The following is a 12,257-nucleotide window of genomic DNA, read 5'->3' as shown; positions in this document are numbered from 1 at the left end:
GTGGCCGGCAGGCCCGATGGACGGCGCTGCCCTTCGGAGCAAAGTCCGCTTTGCCGAGCGCTGGTTCTGTGGTCTGAAACGGCTCTTTCTGGGAAACACTGTACATTTATAATTGCAAACATGGATTTTCAGGGCACAAAGGGCTTTTCCCTGTGTTTCCTGGTTCAATGTTTCCTCCGACTCAGGGGTAGATGGGCAGAGCTTACCCCCATTGTCCAGGTGGGGAAACCAAGGTGGGTTATCGTGCCCAGAGCCACACGGTGGGTGAGAGACCCATGGAGACAGACCCAGGCCACTGCCCACGGCTGAGCCCTTGCCGCTGAACGGACACCTCCCGGCCCCACCAGGGCCACTCGGACCCACGGCAGGGTGAGCTGTCCTCCACAGGCCCTGAAAACTCAGACTCCTCTTGTTAGAACTTCCTAGACCAGAAGGGCCCAGAGGATGGGGAGACATGGTGGCCCCGAGGACAGGGCGACATGGGGAGTGTCCCAGGAGCCTGGCTTCCCAAGCGATGGCGGTGGGTGTTTCCGGAACGTCCTGCTTCTTCCCGGCTGTGGGTGACAGAAAGCCGCCTTCACCTATAAACACCAAAGACCCAAACTCCCTTAGCATCTGTTGAACAAAACCCTTTTGATTTCTTTTTAATGCCTCAACTATTGAGTGAATTTTCCTTCCAACTTAGAGCATGATTCATCCAGGAAAATGTTTTCCGTGGTTACACATGTGGTTTCCATGGTTACACATGTGGTTTCCATGGCAGGGTGACCGTGAGGACGTCGGAGCTGGCGGGGGTGCCAGGCTGGCCAGGCTCCTGCCCCTGCCCTCAGCGTGGACCAGCCTCTCCCTCCTGTCCCCTCTCCTGGCCAGCTTGCCTGTCGGGTCCAGCGGTCTGGCCCCAGGCACCGAGCACAGGGTGGTCCCGTCTCCCAGCTCTGACTGCAAAATGAGTCAGCTGGATGGGAAGCAGCCAGTGGTCAGAGAAGATGCTGGGGTTGGGGGGAGCCGGGATGCCTCCCCCAGGGGCCGAGAGGTGTGGACCGGTCACGGCCAGGCTGGCCGCCCAGGTGGAAGCGCTGGCATGTGGGGCATCTGAGTCACAGTGACCTGCAGGCGGGACCCCTCAGGTGGTGACTCATGTCCTAAGTGACAGGGAGCTTGCACCAGCTGGCAGCAGGAAGGCAAAGAACCACCAGAAAAAGAGGCCAGGATGGGAAAGGCAGTGCCCACAGACGTCCACGCGTGCTGGCCGCTCCAGGGGACAGGAGGGCTCCCGGGCTGTCGCCTGAGGAGTAGCTGGGGCGCACCCACCAGGGAGTGTGGTAGGTCCCCACCCCTCCGCATCCCAGCTGCCCCGAGAAACCGATGAGTCTGTCTGGCCTGTGTCCCGGGGCCATGCGCTTTGGCCTGATTTACTCTGTCCGGTTGCTGAAGAGCTGAGAGTCATAGTCCCTGGTCGGTTGGAATCAGACATAGAGGCTGTGGTTGTCGTTTGAAAGAAACACTGAAAAAGGAAGGAAAGGGGGGAAGGGGGAGGGGAAAGGGGGAGAGAGGAAGGGGTGGGGGAAGGACCCTCTGGACAGACGGTCTGTGATGGACGCCGTGCGGGGGCCGTCCCAGCGTCCGGGGTGGTGGAGCTGTGGTCACTGCCCGTCTAATAACTGGTGAAACGTGAGGCCCGAGGGTCATCCCCCCAGGTCCCACTGTGACAGCGTAGGAGCAGCGCTGCCCACACCCCGTCCGAGGCTGGCCAGGCCCCCGGAACTCTGTTTCACCGAGTTCCCAGGGACCTCAGCAGGGAACGCATCTTGTCTTTAGGGAGGTGCCCCCCCAAGCTTTGTAAAGAGAAGGCATTTCTTTGCCCTGAGTGGGCTGGGGAGGGATGGGCACAGGGCCCCTGGAGGACAGGCCGAGACACGACGACCCGGCTGCGGGTCTGGAGGGGTTAATGTTTCCCCAGCTACCTCATGCTGGCCTCCGGTTCTGTGGAAAAAGCAGAACATCTGGCAGTAGAATGTCTCTAATGGCGTCTGAGGCTGTGGGAGAAGCTTGGCCTTCCTTGGAAACAGAAGATTTAGATGAAATTGGGGAGCCCGGGGGAGGGGCTTCTCAGGAAGCGACAGCCCCGGGCGCCCACCGCAGCCCACCCAGCAGGGACCCTGCCGTCACAGCATTCCTGCAAGCGAAAGTCAAGTCCTGCTCTGCTGAACTTTGGGGCAGGGGCCCCAGGGGCAGGGCTCCCAAGGGCAGGGGTCCCAGGGGCAGGGGCCCCAGGGGCACGGCCAGCCCTGTCCTGGCCCCGCTGAGGTGCAGAGAGGCTCCAGAGGGGCGAGGGTCTTGTGTGGGAGCCCTGGTCTGGGGGCTGCAGGCCCTGCCCACCCCCTGCACCCACTTCCCCCAGCCTCAGAGTGGGACGCCCTCTCTTACAGCGAGGGCCGGGCTCCCACCCACAGGGCTGCCCTTGGCAGTGGGCCGGGGGCCAGGCAGTCCCTGCAGGGCCTCTTCCCCTCCCCGCTGCTTCCTCGAGGCGGGGGTACTGGGGCCCCATGTGGTGTCTGGCTGCGGGGCCAGCCTGGTCCCTGATGACGTGAGCTAACCCCACACTAGTGGGCACAGGACTAAGGGTCCTGGCCATGGGCCTGTGCCCCTACGTCCCAAGTCACACAGCGGGTGAGGGCAGAGGGAGAGGGTGCGCCTTGCCCCGCCGCTGACAGCCCCCAGACCACTCGACCCCAGAGAAAGAGGGAATGCTTCCCCCAAGTGGCCAGGTGCAGGGCGACCTCAGTCCCGGGTCACTGAGGGCCCAGCCCGGCAAGCCCCGACCCTGGCTTTCTCCCCTGAGACCCAGGACCACGGCATCTGCGGGGGCCACTGAGACCCTCTGACCCTCGGCCTGACTGTACCAAGGCTCTGGGAAGCTGCTGGCATCCGGCCGGTGTACCCTGAGACCCAGAACCCCAGGAGAGCAGGGGCGGCCAGACCGGGAGAGGCCCAGCTCTGCCCCCTGCTGGTCGAGTGACCTCGGGCAAGGCACTCCAGCTCCGCAAACTGTCCCGAGAAACCCCGACATGCCCTCCTGAGCACAGTTCCACATTTGGCTTCCACTTGCCCCACGTTTGCTTCACATCATGAGAGGCGTGGGGTGCTCGGGGAGAACATCTGAGTTCTCAGAAACACGCCGAGGCTGCTGGGCCTTGAGCCACCCGCCCCTGCCCCTGGGACCCATGCCCCTGGGACCCGTGCCCCTGGGACCCCTGGCCCTGGGGCCCCTGCCCCTGGGGCCCCAGAGTGTGTGTGAGAACAGACACCGATGTTCCAGGGAAAAGGGCCTCCAGGGGCCTGCGGTTTAAAATCATTCTCAAGAGGCAGCGTTAAAGCCTTCCCTCGCCGCTGCGCGCCCATGGGCCTGGGCCAGGCGGGGGGACGTGGTCGACTGTCCTGGGCCACAGGGCGGGCAGGGTCCGGGGTCCCACCGTCGGGGAGCCCCAGAGGGAAGCCCCTCCCAAAGGTGAGGGAAGGGAAGGCCCCCAGCCCCGGCCTCAGAGCCCCCAGCCAGGAGGCAGAGACCCCGGGCTTCGGCACTGGGACCGAGGGGTTTCTGTGGGCCCAGGGCTGGGCCAGTGTCCTCCCCACGCGCTGAGCCAGGCGCCCAGGGGGGCTGCTGGCCCAGAGCAGCGGCGCTCTGTCTGTGGGCCCCTAACCCTGCCAGGCCCAGGCCCTGTCCCAGGGCCCCCGCCTCTGCTCCACCCAGAGGGGTCAGCCCAGCCCCCTCCCTCCAGCCAAACCCCGGACATCCCAGGACAGGAAATGACTGCAGAAACAGTAGGTGGTCGCTTGGGACGCGTGAGTGCGCAGGGCCTGGGGCGCCCTCTGGTGCCCGTCGGGGCCTCATGCAGGACAGTCCGGCTCAGGAGGGACAGCCCCGCAGGAAGCATGTTGCCTGGTCTACCCAGGCCCCGGAGACCTGGAAGCAGGTCGAGGGTTCCTCTGGGGACAGGGGACTTGTGTGGCTGACCCCTGACCGTCCCCTGGTCCCAGTCCTGCCAGAGAGGCAGCACAGCCAGTTGGCCTGGCCCCAGAGGCCCACCCAGGCCTCAGGCAGTGGGGCCTTCTGACGCCACCCACTACGGGGGTTTTCACTGGCCTCACATGAGTGCACGTGTCCTCAGAGTCATGTCATGGTTGCCCCAGGGGAGCCCTTCTCTCCCTTTCCCACCTGGGATCTGAGGAGCTCAGAGACATCTCCGGGCCGAGGTGGGCGCCCCGGGGGCCAATCCCCCGTCTCCTCCCCTGGGCTCCCAGCCCCGGGGGTCAGGTCAGCAGGTGGGGCCAGACCGGCCCCTCTGGCCCCAGGAGGCCTGAAGGGCAGTGACCCTGGGCTTCTCGTGGGGCAGCCCGCCCACCCCACCAAGAGGAGGCGCGGAAGAGGGCAGGAGAGCGGCTGTGAGGGCTGGGCCGACCTGCCCCACCCCGAGGGCCAGCCACACGCGTCACAGCGCAGACCCCGGCCCCTGAGCTCGCCCATCTGCACGGGGGCCCTGGGACTCGGCACCACCGTGTCACCTCTCTTTTCAGACAAGGAGCTTGGGCACAGAGGCCTCGAGACCACCCCCAGACACCAGAGCCGGGCTCACGCCCCAGGGGGGCAGGAGAAGGCCCAGCAGCCAGCATGGGCAGGGGTGAGGGATGCCCTCAGGGCCGTCTCATGCCTTCCTCACACGCTCTGGGCGGGTCTCGTGGAGTCTGTGCTGAGCGTCTACTCTGTCCTGTTTTACTGCTGCTAACGGGATTATCCCTTCCACACGCCCTGAAGCTTCTGTACGCTGCTTTCACAACGTGGCACTTGATGAAACCACCCTGAGTGCTTCTCGGCTTTACAGATGCGGTTCCAGTTGTTGGCCGAGCCCCCTTCCCCAGGCCTTGCGTCTCTGTGGCTTTTCCTCTCGGTGGCATTGGTCACCCGCACGTGCTATGTCGTGGACATGGTGGCTGTAGCAGGCCTGATGGTGTCCGGCTCAGACCCCCTCGTGGGCCAGCACAGCGTCCCCAGCGCCGGAGGCTCACGCTCGCACCTGCTTCGGAGAACTGCCCTGACCGACGGACGCGGCCCCCACGCGCGCCTGGGAGGCGAGGCGCACGCGCGGGGCCGCTGCAGCCACCGCGGGGGTCACGAGGGCGGATGCTCTCGTTTCCAAGGGACATTCAGACCCCAGAGCTCTGTGGGGCCAGGGTCAGGCTTCGCTGTGTATTTCTGGTAATCAAGGGCCTGCTTCTACTTCGCCAAGTATCATAATTAACATCAGGAAATGAACACTGACAGGATAACACTGTCTAATCTACAGAACATATTCAAACGTCATCAACTGTCCCAATCATATCCTTTATAGCTATATATATACATATATATACACACGTCCGGCCCAGGATTGCTCAGGGTCACGTCTTATACTTGGTTTTTATGCCTCGTTAACCTATTTCTTGCCTTTCCTGACTCGACAGCTTTGAGGAGTACAGGCCACTTAGTTTGTAAAATGCATCTCAGTTTGGGTTTGTCCAATGTTTCCCCCGATCAGATTCAAGTTATGCAGGAATTCCACACCCTTGTTCCTGAGCCCATTTTCTCAGCCCGTTTGTCCCACCGCTGGGAGCGTCGCGGTGGTTCAGCGTCCAGCAAACGTGACGTCCACCAAGTTTTCCACTGAGAGGTTACCATCTTCTGGGGATACTCTTGGGACTATGTTAAGTTTCCTCTTTCTCATTCAACTTTAACCCACGAGTTTTAACATTATTCGATGATCCTGGGCGAAAACAGTGACTAACCTGACCTCGGTTGCGGCGATTCTGTAATTTCCTCATCCCGTCTGTAGTTAAGGAAGAGCTCTCTCCCTTACCCTTGAGTTTTTCGTGTGTTTATTTCTGTGGGCACTTGTGGATTCTCATCTTATTCTGTAGCTTGCGGCCTGTACCTGTCGTGACTGTTCACTTATGTGCTCACGTGGGCGCACGGCTGGCCGGAGGGGCCGGTGCGGAGCCAGCTCCTGTCCTTCTCCGAGCCCCAGGCTCCCGCTTACCCTCTCTCTGCCCCACCCCAGACAAGCCGTGTCTCCAAGGAGCCCCGATTCCTTCTGAAACCAGCAGAGATGGTTTTTAGAAACCAAGGCCTGGACGGACGTGTGTCCTGCTCGCTCAGGTGCCCGCCCCCGCCCAGGGCCAGCAGCCATGTCCCCAGGTCACCAGCGATGCCACCCGCGTGTCCGTCTCTCTCGGCCCCGTGGTGGCAGCTCCTTCACCGGGGGTGGGGGGGTGGGGGCCTGGTGTGAGTCCATCAGGGCTTTTGGCTGTAAACTCTGCGCCATTCTTTCCTGTTTGATTACATTTCCTAGGGTTGCTATAATGAGTTACACGGACGGGGCAGCTCAAAGCCGTAGAAATGTATTTTCTCACAGTCTGGAGGCTGCGCGCCCTCTGGGGCTCCGGGGGAGGGGCCTCCGGCCTCGCTGTCTCCTGGGGGCCGTGGCCGCAGCTCACCGACCGTACCTCCGTCTCCACCCGCCTGTCTTCTCTGTATCTCTGTGTCTAAATTTCCCTCTTCTTACGAGGGCCACCAGGGCCAGCATGACTCATCTTGGCCGCACCTGCAAAGGCTCTGCTTCCAAACGAGGCCAAGTTCTCAGGTTCTGGGACGAGGGCGGGGCTGCCTCTTCTGGGGACACAGCTCAAACCACGACACCTGCTGTAGGTTCTCCTCTCCTTGTGTGATTTACTTTTCTGTGCTGTTTTATTTTCAATGTCACTTGGAAACAGCGCATGGCTGGAATCTGTATATTTACCCAATAAGAGAGTTTCTATCTCTTTGAGAATTAATGGATTCATACATTTCATAAGTGTCGTGAGTTAATGCATCTCACCTGCCTTCCTTCTGCGTCACTGTGATGCGTCTGAAGGAGTTTCTTCCATCTTACAGCATAATTTAAAACAGCCGTGTTTTTCTTTTTTTGCCTTTCCTACCTTTTATTAGATTGAGCAAATTTAGTTTATTTTCTTCATTTTCTCAGCCAGTTTGTAATTTACACACTCTCTTTCTTTCTTTTAGTGTTGACTTTTAAAATGTTTAACATGCATAGACTTAGCTTTGTATTTTCTAAGATTCTGAACTTATTTTGTGTGTCTTTACTTCCTTGCAACAAGAGAAGAATCTAGTGTGTTTTAACTTACACTAGAGCCCCCGTCCAGACTTTCCACGTTATTTTGTTAAGCGCTTTGGCTCCAAGTGGAATTTTTAAGTAAGTCTTATTTACAGTTTACAAATGAGCGTGACTCTTATTAGTTTTGTTTTTATTAATAGTCATTTTTTCTCATCCACCAACATTTGCTTCATAACCTCCTGTTCTTGGTTCATGGATATAATTCCCCCATTTATCTTTCTGAGGATTTAAACGATTCTGTGGTCATTATTCTGCTCTTTGCCGGGTGACAAAGGGCAGCAGAACACGCCCCGGAACAAGCCCTCTGGCGTAAGGATTATTTTGGGTCAAAGGCTCTTAAGTAGCAGCAGGTACGAGACGGGCCTGCTGACACCGCCCCCTTTCTCTGAAGGCAGGAGGGGAAGCCGTGGGAAAGACACCCTCCCGGCACCAGGAGGAAAGAAGCCTTCGTACCACCAGCAACGGGGAGTTGGGCCGAGAGGACTCTCAGCGAGCAGACTCGAGCAAGTGCCTCTCACCCCCCCCCCCCACCTCCCGGACAGTTAGTTGTTCCCCATGATGGTCTCTCTCTACCAGGTAGGAAGGTGTTTCGGTTCTGCTGTGCCTTTGGGTCTTCCTCTCCTTATGCGGCTCCCGTGACCCGTAAAACTTGTCTTAAATCAATCTACTGTTGGTCTGTCTCAGTCAGTCAGTCCCCGGGCCCAGCCGGGCACCCTCAGCGGGAGGTAACAGACCGACTGCTTTCAGGGCCGGACCCCCCTCGGACTCCACGGTGTTAGCCTGGGAGCAGCTCCCGGTGGCCCCACCCTGTCCCCTCTCTCCTGCAGGTGATGTGGCCCCAGCAGGTGTCCAAGGGCTTAGCTGTTCAGTGTGACCTGCTCCAGGCCGGGAGGGAGGCCAGAAGGGAGGCCACCCCTGGCCTCTGCCTCCGTGTGGTCCAGGCTGCAGCTGGGTGAGGACGGTCACTTCCGGGCCTGCAAGTCCACACTCGTGGGGCTTGTGTCTGTATTTCTTCCAGATGTGGCTTATTCTCCTCTTGGAAAGTGGGGGAGACGCCTTCTGGGACATTATTTCACACAGACCCACGTCTTCCCGTCCACAGAGCCGGCTCGGGGCTTGAGATAGAAAGTTCTCAAAGCAAGTCTGTGACAAGTTGAATTATCCTAACGAAGCCCTCACAGGGCTGCAGGGAAGCCCACCCTGTCACCCCCAGGTGGCCAGGCCTCCCAACCCCCGTGCTAGATGAAAGTACAATATATAAACTCTATTGCTTAGAACGTTAAAGAAATGTAACTTTAAGAGCTATCCTATAAGTTAGCAGCAACATGCACAAGTACCCAGGGACATACACGACAAAATGAAAGATGCAAATAAAGGAAATTTTAAATGTGACTGAGATATTAAAGAAGACCTAAAAGGGAGAGGAACTCAATATGCCCAGGGAGACTCAAAATCCTAAAGCCGTTTGAAGAGTCAAGGCGATTCTAACCAAAATCCCGTCATGACTCTTAAATGTAGGAGGAAAACAAGAACATCAGATGCCCCTAAAGGAGAATAAAAGCAGGGCCTCTGGCCTCCAGAATCAAGGATGGCGGTGAAGCTGTGCTTGTGCACACAGTCTGGTACCTGGAAGCAGGTGCGAGTGCAAACCGAGATGCCTCACCAAGGAGACCCCCCCCTCGGCAAGGGTAGGACCAGTTCCAGAAGGATGAGCCCTCACATGTCAGAACCAAATGGAAAACTCTGGGGAGAAAATGTCAGAAGATATTGACACGACCCCTGGGGAAGAAAGGAATTTGTCAAACAAGACTCAGAATTCACAGGCCACGAAGGAGAGATTGATCAATCTGACTCATTGAGATAAGCATCAAAAGACACTGAAACTTTCCAGAACAAGCCACAGCCAACGGGTATAATTGCAGCACACACGACCAACGAACGGTCGATCCCCACACGCGTGAAGAGCTCCTAAAATGCAGCGAGAACGACTAAGGGGCCAACGGGAAGATGGCGAGAACCAGGAGCAGGTATCCCATGAAGACGAGACATGACTGGGGTTCGAACGCAGGGAAGGGGCTCAGCCATACCAGGAATCGGGGGAGTGCAGTTAAAACCACAAGTACTGGGCTTCCCTGGTGGCGCAGTGGTTGAGAGTCCGCCTGCAGATGCAGGGAACGCGGGTTCGTGCCCCGGTCCGGGGGGATCCCACATGCCACGGAGCGGCTGGGCCCGTGAGCCATGGCCGCTGAGCCTGCGCGTCCGGAGCCTGTGCTCTGCAGCGGGAGAGGCCACAGCAGTGAGAAGCCCGCGTACCGCAAAAAAAAAAAAAAAAAAAAAAAAAACCACAAGTACTTGCACCCCCAGAGAAGACTACAGAAGTGTCCCCCGCCCGAGGACCCCCGCCCGCTGCCGGTGGGAGCAGAGTCTGATGCGGCCGCCTGGGGCGGCGACTTGGCAGGATCAGGCCCACCGCATGGCGTCTGTGCCTGGAGGGTCCCCCCGCGGGGGTGCAGCGCCCTGGCAGCAGGTGTACCCCGGCGGGGCCTCCCTCAGGCCTCAGCAAGCCCCCGCTGCTTCTGGCCGCGAGCGTCTTCCTTCACTGTGCGTGGGCGCCGTCCAAATACGAGTGTTTCCCATGAAATGCAAAGCCCTGTCCCAGGAGACCCCCAGAAGAACGTTTACACCAGCGATCTCTATAACAGTCAAAAACAAACAGAACTGCAATCAACCCCGATTCCCCCTGCGATGAGCGGACACGTGTGACCAGACGCTGTTTGGTCCTAAAACGGTCTGGGCTACAGCCTCAGCGGCTGCACCCAGAGCTGAGTGGAAAACGCTTGTTGTAGAAAACGCTTGTCGTGGAAAACGCATTCGGTACGGTTCCACTTATCGGCCTTAAAAACAGTGCAGAACTAAACAGTGTGTAGGGAGTGTGTAGGGAGGAGATAAAATGTAAGGGGCAATAAAATGGGCAAAGTCCAGGTGTGGTTTCCAGGGGGCAGAGGAGGGGATCTGGGAGGAGGGCCCCCCCCCTTCAGAGGACACATGGGAAGCAAATACGTTTATTGACTTTTTAATATTTACCCATCTATTTATTGTTATTAATTTTCTCTGTTTCCTTCTGTGATTTGAGGTTTCATCTGCTGTCGTTTCCGACAGAGCATCAGTGCCACTCCCCTGCCTGTGCCTCTATTATCAAGTATCGTACGGTCATGGGTTAAAGCCCCAACAGTACAATTTTATAGATATTGTTTTCTGCAATTGTTTCTTAAGGAGAAGTGTGTGATTATCCTGTCTGTGTAATTAAGTAAATACTTACTTTACTGGTGCTCTTGGTTTGCGGGCATGTGCGGACTTACTGTCTGGGGTCGTGTGCTTTTAGCTCAAAGAAATTCCTGTAGTGTTGCTTGTGCGGCAGGTCTACTAGCAACAAACCTTCTCAGTTTTGTTTACCTGCAAGAATCTTTATTTTATCTTCATTTCTGCGTGATAGTTTTGCTGGATATAAGACTCTTGGAGAGATTTTTACTTTCAGTATTTTGAACGTGTCACCTGTTGTGTCCTGCCAGCTCACCGTTTCTGATGAGAAGTCAGCTGTCCCTGTGACTGCGGCTCCCTGTGCGGGGCAAGTCATTCTCTCTCACTGCTTTCAAAGCTTTCTCTTTGTCTTTGGGCTTCCTGCCCACTTCCAGCCTCTGCAGAACGTGACTCCTGCACCTGGACAGCCTCCTCTTTCCTAGAATCTGCTTATATTGTCATCTTGTAACACTCCAGCCCCCCTCTGGGGACTGAGGGCCCTGTCCTGCGGGGTGGCACCAGGGACAGAGCCTCTGCTCGAAGAATCAGGTTTCTGGCCCCTGGACAGAGCCCATCCCTCCCTTCCCTCAAGCTAGTTTTACAATTAAAACATTTTTTAAAAAATTGACGCCCCAAATACTGGACTTCAGTATTTTGACTGTGGTGTGTCCAGATGTGCGTCTCTGTGTTTCTCCTCTAGGGACCGTGAAGCTTCCTGGATACAGAGACTATTGCTTTTCATCAAATTTGAGGAGTCTTCAGCCATTATTCCTTGGGATATGTTTTCTGCTCTCTCTCCTCTCCTTCTGGCTGACGTTCACTGGCTGCCCAGAACCTGGGGACACAGGCACTGCCACCAGAGTGGCTTCTCCGCGCCCCAGAGCTGGGCGGCTGTACCCTGACCGCGAAGGCCGGGGCCTCTGCTGTCTCTGAGTTTCCACAGGTTTTGTGGAATAAAAGCTTCCTTTGGTGGCTCCTTTGCTAATTCTGACCAATGTGCTGGGTGTTTCTTTGGGGGAGAGGTTCTGCCGGGCTCTTCACATGTGACTTTTAAAACGAACATGTGCTTAAATAATAGAAAATAAACAATAACATCTCACTTGTAAATGTGGGAGCACGTGACGCGGAACCGTCCTGGACCACCCTCCGCGCGTGTAACCTGCTGGCAGAGGGTCCTCCTCCTGACGGCTGCTCCCCTCTGGCCCCGCTGACTGTGAGACGAGGGACCTCTGCTTGTGATTCTTACCCTCCAAGCTCCTGTGTCTCCTGGGGGACCCAGGCATCAGAAGGCGGGTCTCTGGACGTCCTCCTCCTCCCTGCTCGACCTGAGGCCAGGCTGAGCATCTCTGCAGCTCGAAGCCATGGCTGTACGGGTGTTTTCAGCTGCGTGGCTGGTGTTCGGATGCAGGGCCCCTGCAGGGGGCTCCCCACCTTCCGGACTCCGCCGAGGCGGCGGCAGGGCCCCCCGGCCCCCCCGGGCAGGGCTCTCAGACCGGAGCGTCGGCCTCTCTGACCACGTGTGCGGACATGCCCGGCGGGCCCAGATGTTCCCTCTGTAGACGCCTCCTCTCCCTCCAGGAGAACAAAGGGGCCTCCGGGTCCTCGGTTAACAGGCTGCCTGGCTTGGAGCCGCCGGAAATAGGACTCAGCCCCCATGGGAGGAAGCTGCTGGCTCAGGCCCGGTCCCTCACCCTGTGGCCAGTGGGGGTCCCAGCCGTCCGAGGAGAGGCTCTCATCTGTCTTCAGTCCGCCTCT

Source organism: Lagenorhynchus albirostris, chromosome 5, assembly GCF_949774975.1.
Source record: "Lagenorhynchus albirostris chromosome 5, mLagAlb1.1, whole genome shotgun sequence".
Classification (NCBI taxonomy): domain Eukaryota; kingdom Metazoa; phylum Chordata; class Mammalia; order Artiodactyla; family Delphinidae; genus Lagenorhynchus; species Lagenorhynchus albirostris.
This window is presented reverse-complemented; position numbering follows the sequence as displayed.